This window comes from Panulirus ornatus, chromosome 15 (genome assembly GCF_036320965.1).
Source record: "Panulirus ornatus isolate Po-2019 chromosome 15, ASM3632096v1, whole genome shotgun sequence".
Lineage (NCBI taxonomy): Eukaryota > Metazoa > Arthropoda > Malacostraca > Decapoda > Palinuridae > Panulirus > Panulirus ornatus.
The window spans coordinates 5,021,794-5,034,708 of record NC_092238.1 but is presented as its reverse complement, the minus strand read 5'-3'; the positions used below and the strand labels follow the sequence as shown (position 1 = coordinate 5,034,708).

Genomic DNA, 12,915 nt, shown 5'->3' with positions numbered 1-12,915 from the left:
ATCTGCAAACTTATATACAGATGTGAGGCCAGTTTCTTCTGGCAAGTCTCTTTACGTAAATCAAGAAGGGTAATGGTCCTAGACCCGAGCCCTGCTGTACCCCACTGGTGTTTACCAAAACAGCCATATAGCATTTGGATGTTCAGCCCAACACACCCAGACCACGCCCCTGACCGCCACGGTTGGCTGTTGGATGATCCAGCACAACTCAGGACCATCTGGGTGACTGGGGTCGCTGGCTATAGATGAAGTTCTGGAGGTCCTCTTTCTCCTGCAGGTGTAAACGGAATGGCCAAATGGCTGAGTGCCAGTGCGCGGTTGATGTCCTTGGGGAATGGGTTCGAGAGGACAGACGCCTGTAGCTTGTGACACCATGAGAAACGAGAATTATCCGTCGTCTAATGAGGGGGAACAGGCATAGAAAAGGTCCGACAGTAAGGACGGAACTGTAACTGGGAGACATTGCTGTATGGAGATGGAAAAATGGTGTTCTTAAGTTCTGTAAACAAATCTTCGTTTAATGTCTACAACAGAATTAAACGAAAGTATGACACTGTAATTTGTATAATAACAGTCTCTGTATAAAACATAGATATACATGTAATATTTCATGTATATCCTACAACAGAGTTGAATGGCGTTGATAGTAGTAACAGGATGCATAAACGGCTTCGTCCATAAAGGAACAGCGTTTAAATTTCATTAAACGCTCACTTGGTGTAGTTGAAACTGTGCCCAAGAATTATCCACATTTGGCTCATTCGCTCACGGACGATTTGTGATTTAATCATCTGTTTATACTCATCCCAGGATCTATTTCTAATGAAAGTCTTGGTGTTGACCAGGGCCTCTCTCTCAAGACTCCTGCAGCCCGAGGCTGCTCTACTTCCAGTAGCAGAGAAATGCAGACTTCTTTGAAGTGAGACACTTCTTTGTCGAGACTGGACTCCCAGTGACACAGCCTCGCCAAAGGTAACCTTTATTTTTTTATTCCACTCGCTTCGTAACACGAGCGGGCGTAGTCCGGTAACACCAACGATCTGTAATAGTTACGTAATACAGTCGAGTGACTCATCAACCCGACATGTTGAAAACTCGTCCCCCCAAAGAAATGAAAATACCACAAGCACACAAGCAAACGACAACAAATCGATATTTTCGGAAATCATTGAAAACACCTCAAGCAACAGTAATCTCCATTGAAGATGCAGACGTTGAAAACACCTCACCCATCTAATATATATATATATATATATATATATATATATATATATATATATATATATATATATATATATCTTTCGTAGCGGCAGCCAGCAGGAAGGCATTGGATGCATTTTCATCTCCCAGCAGCCGTGGCGAGCAAGGCATTTTTGCTTAAGACTTCCCTCGACCCGTTACCCACCGTCAGTAACGCAGAGCCAGTAAGGAGCGAGCAAAAACGTATGACGCAAGCGAGCTGGATTATGTCTATAGGGGTAGCCTAAAAGTGACGCGTGCTGCCACCTGTTGAGTGGGATGTTTACTAATACAACATACGGTGCCATTTCTCGAACTGGGACATTAATGGGACGTGCACTGCCATATGTTATATGATATTTGTACCAATGTATGGCACTGTGCCATATGCTGAGCCAGACGTCCGTTAATATTAGTCTCCGTCCCATTTATTCGAAGAATATATAGATATATAAGAATGTTGCCATGTGCTGAGTGGTTTATCTACATCAAGGCACTGGATTTTCTACACTATAGGAGGGGATCATTTGCATTCATTTCCTGAATATATTATTTTCCAGTCTTGGGTATCACATACAGGTTCTGATTCACTTGAGAGAATTACCGTGTGGTAATACATGAGTTCGGGAGACGAAATAAATAAATACTTTCTTCAGTTTGATGCGATAGAGGAAAGCAATTGTAGATCAAGGGAATGAGATGCTGTCAGTGACATACAAAACATATTGCCTTGGCGTCGAGTCATACCCCTAGACCCGACGTCACACTTTGCACCTGGTAGCCTCAGTGTCATATGACACGTGACACTTGACCCCGACGATTGGAAATATCTAAAGTAAATTAGGTGTTTGTCCATGACGATAAGAAACATTTGGCCTTGACATCACACAAAACCCAATTCTGGCTTTGCGTGATACTCGACCCTAATACAGCAAAATGACGCATATCTCTCATGTAACATAAAGCTTGTCTCTGTTACATAACTCCCTGACACCGTTAGTCGTGTAACGCCGAGCTCTAACACTACGTAACACTGGTATGAACGGCTATATAACGTATGGTCATATAACACCATGTCTATAAAGACTCCTTTTTAGTTGAGAGACAGCCTTTGAGGAGTTCTGCATGGCTCGAAACTCGCAGCAATCAAGATGACAGATTCTTGAGAGATAAAGATGATTCACAACAATAGATCGTTACTCATTGACTCGATCAGATACGATCCGGAAAATTTTCATTCGCTCATCAGATGATTCGCCAGACAAAGGATATCTTAAGTCCACCTCGATAGTGGTGAGTGTAGTGTGTGTGTGTGTGACGGTTTCGAGTGATCGCCAGTGGCATGGAAGGCTGGACCTCCTGACGGCAGACTCAACGAATTCCAGAGGTTGTCGTGGTCTTGGACTGGCCTGTTGCCTTGCCCGAAGACCGCAGTGTGCCCTGAAGTCCATTGTGAATACGTAAGTGTTAATCACTCACTGGTAACAAGAGTATTTCACCCGCTTGGTTCATAGCCAGCAACCTCTCCAGGCAACGCTCAGCGCACCCTATACCTTCATGCTGGATTAAGTTCGCTATGTCACTCGCAGAATCTTTGTTCTTCAGTCGCTACTTTCACCGAGTGATTGATCGCCTGATTCAGATAATGTCGAGGAGATTGAATTTATCTGCCCTTCGCCAGATATCGTAATACATCAACATGACGACATTAAATTGAGCGGGAAAAAGAAGGAAAACTACATGAATTATGAACTCGTTTATTGACCTTAAATTCGATTGATCAAGATGAATAATGATTAGCATATATAACATGCAGATGGTTGTGTGATTGTAGTGTCCTCACTGTGCTAAACGCTATCATAAGGTGGTCAAGACCATAAAGGTGTCATAGAGAGTACACAGAGCAAGTGCCCTGAGATAGGATATAGTCTGAAACACTTTACGAACGTACGTGTTTCAGACAACGCAAAATGATAACCATCCTGAGGTGGGTGTAGCCAGGCTAGTCCTTCACTCTCAACCTAACAAACCTACTCCGAGTTAACCTTCCAGTTGGACAAAGACTCGGGGAAGCATGAAAATACATTTGTTATTTTCTTGATTCGTTCTATTGTTCGGTCGCAAACAGGGCAAGCTAACACTTGGGTTCGCACTGAGAGGTGATCATTAAGGTTGGCTGTTATCTTCATCCCTCAGTATAATTTCACATATTGTTAACTATGAAACTTCAGTAGTTCAACAAGCCTGTCGATACCTTATCATCTGTAACCTACGAACTCATCCTGGACTCACCGACCGGGTTCTGTTCCTCCAAGTCCCCCTACACCGTGACTGAGGAGCAGAGTAGGTGCCTCATATATGGAGTCGTTAACCCAGCCTCCTTGGCCGTATTTCATGACACAGTCTTAAGGCTAAAGTAACTCTTGATAGCCCCACCTACTTGACACCCGTCTCTCCTTCCTCTATGCTGCCTTGGCTGGCTGGCTGGCTAGGTGCCCAGGTCATCCTTTATACCCAGTCTGATGATATGAGCTTGTCAGAGTTGCAATACTGGATGCCCAGGTTCAATGTGACACTTCCGTTCCTATCTTAAACCATCCTCCCTCACTCACCATCCCATGGGAGCTGATGGCATTGCTGAGAATTTAAAGGCAGAAGAAAAGTGCAAAATATGGCTTCCTTCCCGTCAATATTGTCCATTTGGGTCGTAAGGGTTACGGAAGGTATGAGAAATGAGTCTGGGAGGGTGCTGGTGTTAGATGTAAGACCTTGCACGCAAATTATAAACATAGCTTTTTCACATATTGTAACTAGAAACGTCGTCTGAATGGTTGCCTAAACCTATATGTTTGCTTCGTATTTGTTTATGTGAGGGAATACAAGGAGTTCGGAGTCTAGGGATGGGACGATGACATAGTACTGGGAGTCTTAATGATGACATATTCTCGAGTAATGTCTTTCAATCGTACAAGTTGAATCTAAGCTTACAAAAGAGGACACCAAATCGTCTCCTTTCCTGTTTACAGTCTCTACTCACGATCTGGCTCTGTCGAAGGAGCATCAACATATGTGTAAAACTAAAACAACATTTCAAGTACGAAAGTCTTTCGGTGTGATATATTCCAAATTCTGACATAAAACGTTTTTGGGCCTTAAAACGTTGCTTGTAATTTTTGGCTATAGTTCGTCGTATCATAGACTTGCTTCAGAACCTCAATATACCGCCTATTCTTCATGCTGAATGAGACTCTAGAGCTGAAATGCTCTATAGGAGCAACAGAGTCCTGTAATTAAGCACAGAAGTGATCACAGGATTAGAAAAAAATCCTATGAGTATTTACTTCATTCGTCCACATTAATCGTCTGAGGTCCGACAGCTTCGCGGTGGTGTTCACTTTAGATCGTATCTTCCTCCTCTCAGTTTATCATTTTGATCAAGAGATAACGAAAGAATAATTAGCATGAACTTGAGATGATTATATATAGCCACGTAGAACGAAGTACCGCTTGTTGTATTGTCTCATATGATGGGGGTCATTGAGGACTAATGAGCAGTTAAGGACCCTGCATGACAGTTGGTCCTCGCCTCACTGCAGAGGCCCTACCAGACTTGCGCAGCAGACCCGTGGCACCAGGAGTGGAGGAGACACAGGGGCTTTCCTCCTCCTATCATCAAGGTGCCATGATACACCGTCGGCCGCTGACATACTAGAGAGAATACATAGGAACATTTTTCCATGATATATATAACCCCAGGAACCCTTTTACTAAGGAGGTCCTGAGGCCATGATATCCCTCCCCTCACCATCCAGGGGTTCCTGCAGCTCCAAAGGCTGCGCTACACTCAGTAGCAGGGAAAGGTTTGGACTCTTTTGAAGCTTGAAATTCCTCTTAGGAGACTGTAATCTGTTTCGTCAATTGACGAAGATACTGGTGACATTTCACTCGCTGTGTAACCTCGAGAGTCCGGCTGTACATATATATATATATATATATATATATATATATATATATATATATATATATATATATATATATATATATATATAAATCGATGCAACTACATCCACAAAAATGATTCAACAGAGCCTATGTAAGGACGTTTGTGGGTAACAACGCTAAGGAACGGAACACAGTTGCCACAACAGAAAAAGAAGATTAATTCCACAGGTTTCACAACGGAGTTTGGGACGGGGGAGGTGGATTTAAACGCATTCGTTCCTTCAGTGTGGGATTTCCTGGTAATCTGGGATATCTGTAGGGTCAGGTAATGCTGTGTGTTGTCCTTACATACACACGACCTCAGCGTCTGCTCTCTGCTAGACCCGTGACAGTAAGAGAGATGGGTGACCGTGTCACTAATTGCCTCCCGACAAACCACAGAAACTCATGCGTAATCTCACAATCACAAAAGCGATGTTGTTAATGTGTTCGACGAGCGACTCGCTCGGCCAGCCTGTGTGTGTGTGTGTGTGTGTGTGTGTGTGTGTGTGTGTGTGTGTGTGTGTCAGCCGACCCGTCCAGCTGACTGAGCAAAGCTCAAACAAAACAAACAAAGGGCATGAGAATGCCCCCTCCGGGAGGGGGAGACGAGGGAGGGGACTTGCCAGAGGGAGGAGGAGGAAGAGGAGGAGGAGGGGTTTAACCAGGGGGACCAGTGGTTCGACTGAGAGGAGGAGGAGTAGGGGAGCGAGCAGGGGTAAAGGGAGGGATGGGGAAGAGGTTGACATTGGGGAGAAGGATGAACACCAGCGTGTAGGGGAGGGGAGGGGAGTGAACAGGCTAGGGAGAGGGAGGGAGGAGGGTGGGAGGAAAACAAACTACTGCCTCACAGTATCGGCACCTCCATGAAGGGAGATCTGAGAAATGTAAACAGTGTGAGAGGCTGAGCACTCCCAGGGTTCGACTCCCGGTGGATGAGCCAACACATCCAGCCCTCCCCTTTCTCCAACACTAGCAGGCTGCAGCTGCAACAGTGATACACTGGTATTGTTGAAGCACTTCAGTATTATCATCCATGTGTCAGATCATCGAATCATACACCATCATCACTGGACTCGAGTGAAATGCCTTTTCTATGATGTGAGAGTGGTGACATAAATTTATGTGTAATAATGGTGATTATAGCACACACATGGACGCCTGTGTGTGAGTGTGTGTGTGTGTGTGTGTGTGTGTGTGTGTGTGTGTGTGTGTGTGTGTGGTGTGTCAGCCGACCCGTCCAGCTGACTGAGCAAAGCTCAAACAAAACAAACAAAGGGCATGAGAATGCCCCTCCGGGAGGGGGAGACGAGGGAGGGGACTTGCCAGAGGGAGGAGGAGGAAGAGGAGGAGGAGGGGTTTTAACCAGGGGGACCAGTGGTTCGACTGAGAGGAGGAGGAGTAGGGGAGCGAGCAGGGGTAAAGGGGGAGGGATGGGGAAGGGAGGGATGACCATTGGGGAGAGGATGAAAGCCAGCGGAGTAGGGGAGGGGGGGGAGTGAAAACAAGCTAGGCTGCCTACGTATGGATCTGAGGGAGGAGTGTGGAAAAGGAAAACAAACTAGCCTCCCCAGGGGATCGACCTCCTGATGAGATTCTTTTTAATCTGAGATCGATTTAATTTGATGCAAATGTTTGTTAACATTCATGGTGAGTGAGAGGCTGAGCACTCCCAGGGTTCGAATCCTAGGTGGATGTAGCCATGTGTGTGATAATGGGCTTTGCCTGCAAGTGGTAACACCACGAGCGAAACAATACCTTTGACTTGGCAGGATCATTGTTAGCCTCGTTGTTTCCCTCCCAGCCTGATCATCTTGTAGCTAACTCTCCGTGTGGTGCGGGGGTGTCCTGTCGCTGGACCTTTCGAAGTCACACTGATGACACACTGAAACATCAGGGTTGGCCTCATCCCAGGCATAAGTGTCGAGATCATTCAACCTGACTCGTTCCATCCAGACACATTTTTGTCCATTCTTCCTATCCATTACTAGATGGATGTCACACAGCAGTATTGCTTCATGAGGCGTAGTTTTCCATGAACCTATTTGTTAGACTCGTTCTCTGAAAGCTTTATTTAAAGAGTAGACAGACAACAAGCGTTGGCATCCATAAAATTCTAGGATTCAGTTGATCTGTCAAGGTGTAATACTATCTCGCCAGTTAAGAATATAGAGAAGTTATCTACTATTACTAAGAGACTCGTAATTCCTTCGTGTGTCTCTCGTAGAATTTAATCAGCCACATTGTAATACAATGTGAGAACCGTTGCCGAAACCTGTTCTCTGTTGAACAGGACAAAAGTAAGTCACTAACACATTCTTCAATATCCTTAGCAGTCCTTGGCTCAGATATAGCCCATCTTAGCTTACTTAACAGTCCTGTCCCTCCCTGGACAGTGGATGGGTCAAGACATGGCTACCTATGTGGAAATTGATAGGCCAAGACCCATGTAGTTGGCGGAAGGGCTTAGCCTCAACCACCCACATGGGTAAGAATAAGGAAGACGATAATAGGCAGGAGGTATACACTGCCTGTGTGCACCTGTCCCTCAAATATATTCTTAGAATTCATATGACGCAACTTAGGTTCGGCAGAAGCTATGACTCCGGTCACGAGACTCCTGAAGCTCTCTATAGCACCCTCTGAGATGCATACATTCAGGTGGATATACCTTAGTTACCCCTCCTGGCATCAGAGTTAACTCAAGTGTTCTGAAATAGACTCGTTTTCTATTCCATCACAAGATTTAGAAGTCTTTGACGAAAAATATGGAGGCTTAAAGGGTTTAAGCCGTGAATGAAACCATTTCTCGGTATTCAATCGATTCTTTGATATAAATGAATATCTTACGTCATCTATATTACTGTTTTCGAGACGTAATTGGTAACATTACTAAATCTGTTGCTGCTTTGGCATACATACTATAATCACACGAAGCACTGGTACGGCGGTCCACCAGCTGGATTCGGATCCCTATTTAAACTCTCGTTCATGACTGACTGGATCCTGATCCGTCGTAGTCGTTCTGTAACAACATTTTGGACTAGGTCCTCCTGCACCCTCTTCGATCCCTTTATAACAAGCCTGGATCCTAAATCCACATACAATCCTCTTCTTCCTCTGATGACATGGATACTCCTAATCCCCCTTCGACCTTCACCTTCCTCTAAGAATAACATCGACACGCCAACGTATTAGAGGAGACTTCTGGCGTCCTTTACCGCTAGAGTATAGCTGTTGGTCCCTATGGCTACAGTATAGCTGTTGGTCCCTATGGCTAACATTAGCTGGTGCCGGCGGTGCGGCTTTGCGCGTCACGAGTGGAAAATATAGGAGTTGTTGACTGGCCTCCATCATCCGTGCTCTCCACGTCTCTTGGAGAGGAGAGAGGGAATACTTGTCTAAAAGCGAGCCATCTTACCCATATGGAAAGGTATAGGGTAAAATCATACATTTGATGCTTTAGACACAAAAAGCCTGTTGAAATGGCGTTAGATGGAAAAGCCTATGAAATATTCGTATAATAGTAAAAAACAGAAATAAGGTATTTCAATTTTGTTCAATAAAGTGGAAATGGAACGCGAAGAAAAATAAAAGGAAGTTGAGTTATATATATTTAAACTCGAAAACCTTTCAAAACAAAGTCTGTTGATCGACAAATGTTGATTAAGCTAAGAAGGAATGATGATGATATTACATTTGTTTTTCACATTTGCACAGATTTTAAGTTTAAAAGCAATTTGCGAGAGCAGAAGTGGGTCACTGCCGCATACAATAGGCGTCAATGCCACGTACAAGAGGCGTCACTATCACGTACAATTGGCTCAAGGAATGATGTCACTAGGTAATGAAAACAGTGACATCACTTTTTGCCAATCGTACAAGAGGCACGAATGACCACATATACAGTGAGGAACTTCACTGCCACGTACAAGGCAAGTCATTACCCTGTACACAAGGGATGTCACTGCTACGTACTAAAAGGATGTCAAAGCCACGTACAGAAAGCGTCACTGCCACGTACAGAAAGCGTCACTGCCACGCACAAGGACCTTAAAACTCATCAGAAACAAAGCGTAAAATTTCACTTCCACGGTCGAGTGAATACGCAAAATTGGAGCAACTGGCAGAGTGTGAGAAGTGTTCGACCACCTCCCTGCCTCTCCTACTACCTCCTCCTCCTCCTCCTGTACCTATTTTCCCTGCTTTTCTTCTTCCTCCTACTCTTCCTATTGCTTCTGCTCCTCTTCCATCCCTCCATTTCTCCCTCCCTCCATTTCTCCCTCCCTCCCTCTCTCCCTCCTGGCAACTCCTCCTCCTCCAGTCCCCTCGTCCCCTTACCTTCCTCCTTCCCTCCCTCTTCCTTCCAACTCTTCCTCCTCCTGCTCCTCCCTCTCTCCCTTATAGACTTGTCCTCCTCCTTCCCCCTTATCCCCCCTCCTCTCTCTCTCTTCTCCCCCTTCCTCCTCCCCCTCCCTCTTCCCCCCACCCTTCCGTCCTCCTCCTCCTCCCGAACAACCTTCATTTATTGTAAAAGTAACATAATTAGGCCGAAGCTTGTGCCTGAAAATGATGCAATAAAATTTGATTGAATTTTGATGAGAGCAGAGCGGCTCAAAGATTGCACCCCGGGGCGAGGGGGGTGGGAGGCCGGGAGGGGCAGTGGTGGTGGGGGGGTGGAGAGGGGACGTGGAGGGGCTTAGGGGATGGGGTGGTGGAGGTGAGAGGCGGGATGATGAGAGGATAGAGGCCGAAGTGAGCTCGGGGTGAGTGGGAGAGACAAGAGGATGGGGATGCTGTGGGTCAGGATGGGGAGTGATTGGGTGAGGAAGGGAATCTCAATATTGGGGTATCTGTAATGGAGGATGTGTTCACCTTCCTCATTAACAGTTGTATCTCACGACTGGTCCACCCCAGGGCTGCTCTTACTGCGCCCCCAAGGCTGCCCTTACTGCGCCCCCAAGGCTGCTCTTACTGCGCCCCCAGGGCTGCCCTTACTGCGCTCCCAAGGCTGCTCTTACTGCGCCCCCAAGGCTGCCCTTACTGCGCCCCCAAGGCTGCTCTTACTGCGCCCCCAAGGCTGCCCTTACTGCGCCCCCAAGGCTGCCCTTACTGCGCCCCCAAGGCTGCCCTTACTGCACCCCCAAGGTTGCCCTTAATGCGCCCCAAAGCTGCTCTTACTGCACCCCCAAGGGTGCTCTTACTACACCCCCAAGGCTGCCTTTAATGCACCCCAAGGCTACCCTTAATGCGCCCCAAGGCTGCCCTTAATGCGCCCCAAGGCTGCCCTTAATGCGCCCCAAGGCTGCCCTTACTGCACCCCCAAGGGTGCCCTTAATGCACCCCAAAGCTGCTCTTACTGCACCCCCAAGGGTGCTCTTACTACACCCCCAAGGGTGCCCTTAATGCACCCCAAGGCTGCCCTTAATGTGCCCCAAAGCTGCCCTTAATGCGCCCCAAGGTTACCCTCACTGCGCCCCAAGGCTGCCCTTACTACACCTGACCAAAACACACGCACGGCGGGGAAGAGCCTACTGTAACCCCAAACATCACATCATTAGCTCAGTTTACTCTGAGTTTAAACCATGTGTCACCACAGCATAGGGCGTGGAGGAGGTGCCTATCACCCTCTGACCTCTTGACCTCGAACATTTCTGACCTCTGACCCCGAGCTTGTCAACAAGTTGTTACTACCAGAGGACCAGCAATCACCACAGATTATTAGTTTACTGAAATGATTGTACTTAATCCCAGGGTCGTGTAGCCATTTACAGATAAGCTTCACACATATCATCATCTTTGGATTAATCCGTCTGTGTGACTTGCCTTTTGATTTGGCGATAGAAAATGGATTAATCCTCGCATGACCTACGTCTTCCTGGGCAAGCAATACTAAGGTATCTGTGGTGGCCATTACTGCCTAGATCATCTTAGGAAAACAAATGCTACTACCTTCCTCGCGTTACCAGTCGTTCATATCTGTCAGGATTTCATCTTGCCCACCACAACCTACCCACCTACACCTCACCCCCTCAATATCTAACCAACTTATAACCCACCCACGTACCCTGTACCTGACCCACCCACCATAGCCCATCCCTCTCTCTTTCCTCAGTACTTGACCCACCTTTGAGGTGGGTCAGGTACTGAGGGCTGCGCGCCACAAGAGCAGGCAGGCAGGCCATCAGGGGTCAACACCACAAGGATAGGGTCGTATCTGTGTGGTGGGAGAGGAGCTGACATGTCTACAAGTCTCCAGATTTCCATGTACAACATATCTAACAACATATTTGAGCAGGACGTAGCGTACTGGAGGATATTACATCGTCATAAAACCATTTTAAAGCTTATTAGAGCATGATAAAGCGTATTACTGCGTGTTACAGCTTAGTATTAAACGTATCAAAGAATACAGCATGATGAGGCATGATGTATAACACTGCCACACAACAAAGCGAAGTAATTAAACCTTATTTCTTTTTTTTTCCGTTTTTTTACACTGGGCCATCACCCATTAGTCATTTTCCAGGACAAACAAGGATATTATCATGTTTCTATTAACTTGATCATTTAACGGAACTTCCTGTCATTTGTCAAAGGTGATTGATGCGAGCCGTTATTCAGGCAAAACCGTATATTCTATTATTACATCGTAAACTAATTACGATATGACTGAATGTGATTTTATTCACGATTTTCGATCTGTTAACTATATGCCTCTGGTCATCCTGGGGTAAAAAGAAGAAATAATAATACGTGAACAGGGGACCCTTGCGCGCGTCTCTGGCCACAACAAACACCAGATGGCGCGCGCTCGACACATTGGCGGGAAATTCAAATCAAATTATCGGAACAAGTGTGAAAGGTGAATTAAAAAGCGCGGCTAAAATTGGTTGGAGTTAAGTGGACAGCTGTCGGGCAACGGCGCCTCTGTGTTCTATCGTGACCCCTCTAGCACCATCCCCTTCTCCCTCCCGCAGGCGCCCCTGGATAGCTGGGTTTAACAGACTCGGTTGCCTTCTCCAGGTTTCGAACCCGGGCTTGTTATATCTAGTAAGTCGTAACACCAACTACTGCAATATGTGCGTGTGCATATATATTTATATATGTGTGCGTGTGTGTGTGTGTGTGTGTGTGTGTGTGTGTGTGTATGTGTGTGTGTGTGTGTGTGTGTGTGTGTGTGTGTATGTCGTTACCTAATTGCAATTGCCTCAGGAGCAATTCGGTCAACGTTTATGTACCAGGTTGGCGCACCAGCCCATTAATTTTGACCATCTGGCTTCACCTCGCTTTCCTTATTCCACCGTGTTGTATCGTTCCTCACCAAGTTCAGCCACAAGTATGGAAATCGAGCCTCATGAGACTACACAATTAGTACCACCTCCAGTACACTCTAAATCGACTGGAATCTTTCGAAGTGTATTTGCGCTGAATTCGCACGCAGGTCTTCGCGGTTTGGCCGACTTCGCTCATTTTTTCATGCGGCCTCTTTGCATCTACGTGGAGAATGCGAGGAGAAGTACAGAAAAGAGAAACGGGTTTAAGGTGTTCATCACAGCCGTAATGGCGTTAGCGTTCATCGTCTGACCCGCCAATATGTCTTCGCTCCTTCGCTATCAACAGTCTCCTCCACCATCATTACTGCCGGCAATCTTGGCTCCCTCCGGCTGCCATTATTGCCTTGATCATCTCGCA

The 12,915-nt window shown here is 46.3% G+C and overlaps 1 protein-coding gene across 3 annotated transcripts in view; it reads left to right on the top strand.

Annotated features, from left to right (window-relative positions):
• Positions 1 to 12,915, top strand: part of LOC139753708 (chaperone protein DnaJ-like) — a 294,700-nt gene that overhangs the window by 225,948 nt on the left and 55,837 nt on the right. The gene's annotated exons all lie outside the window — the stretch shown is intronic.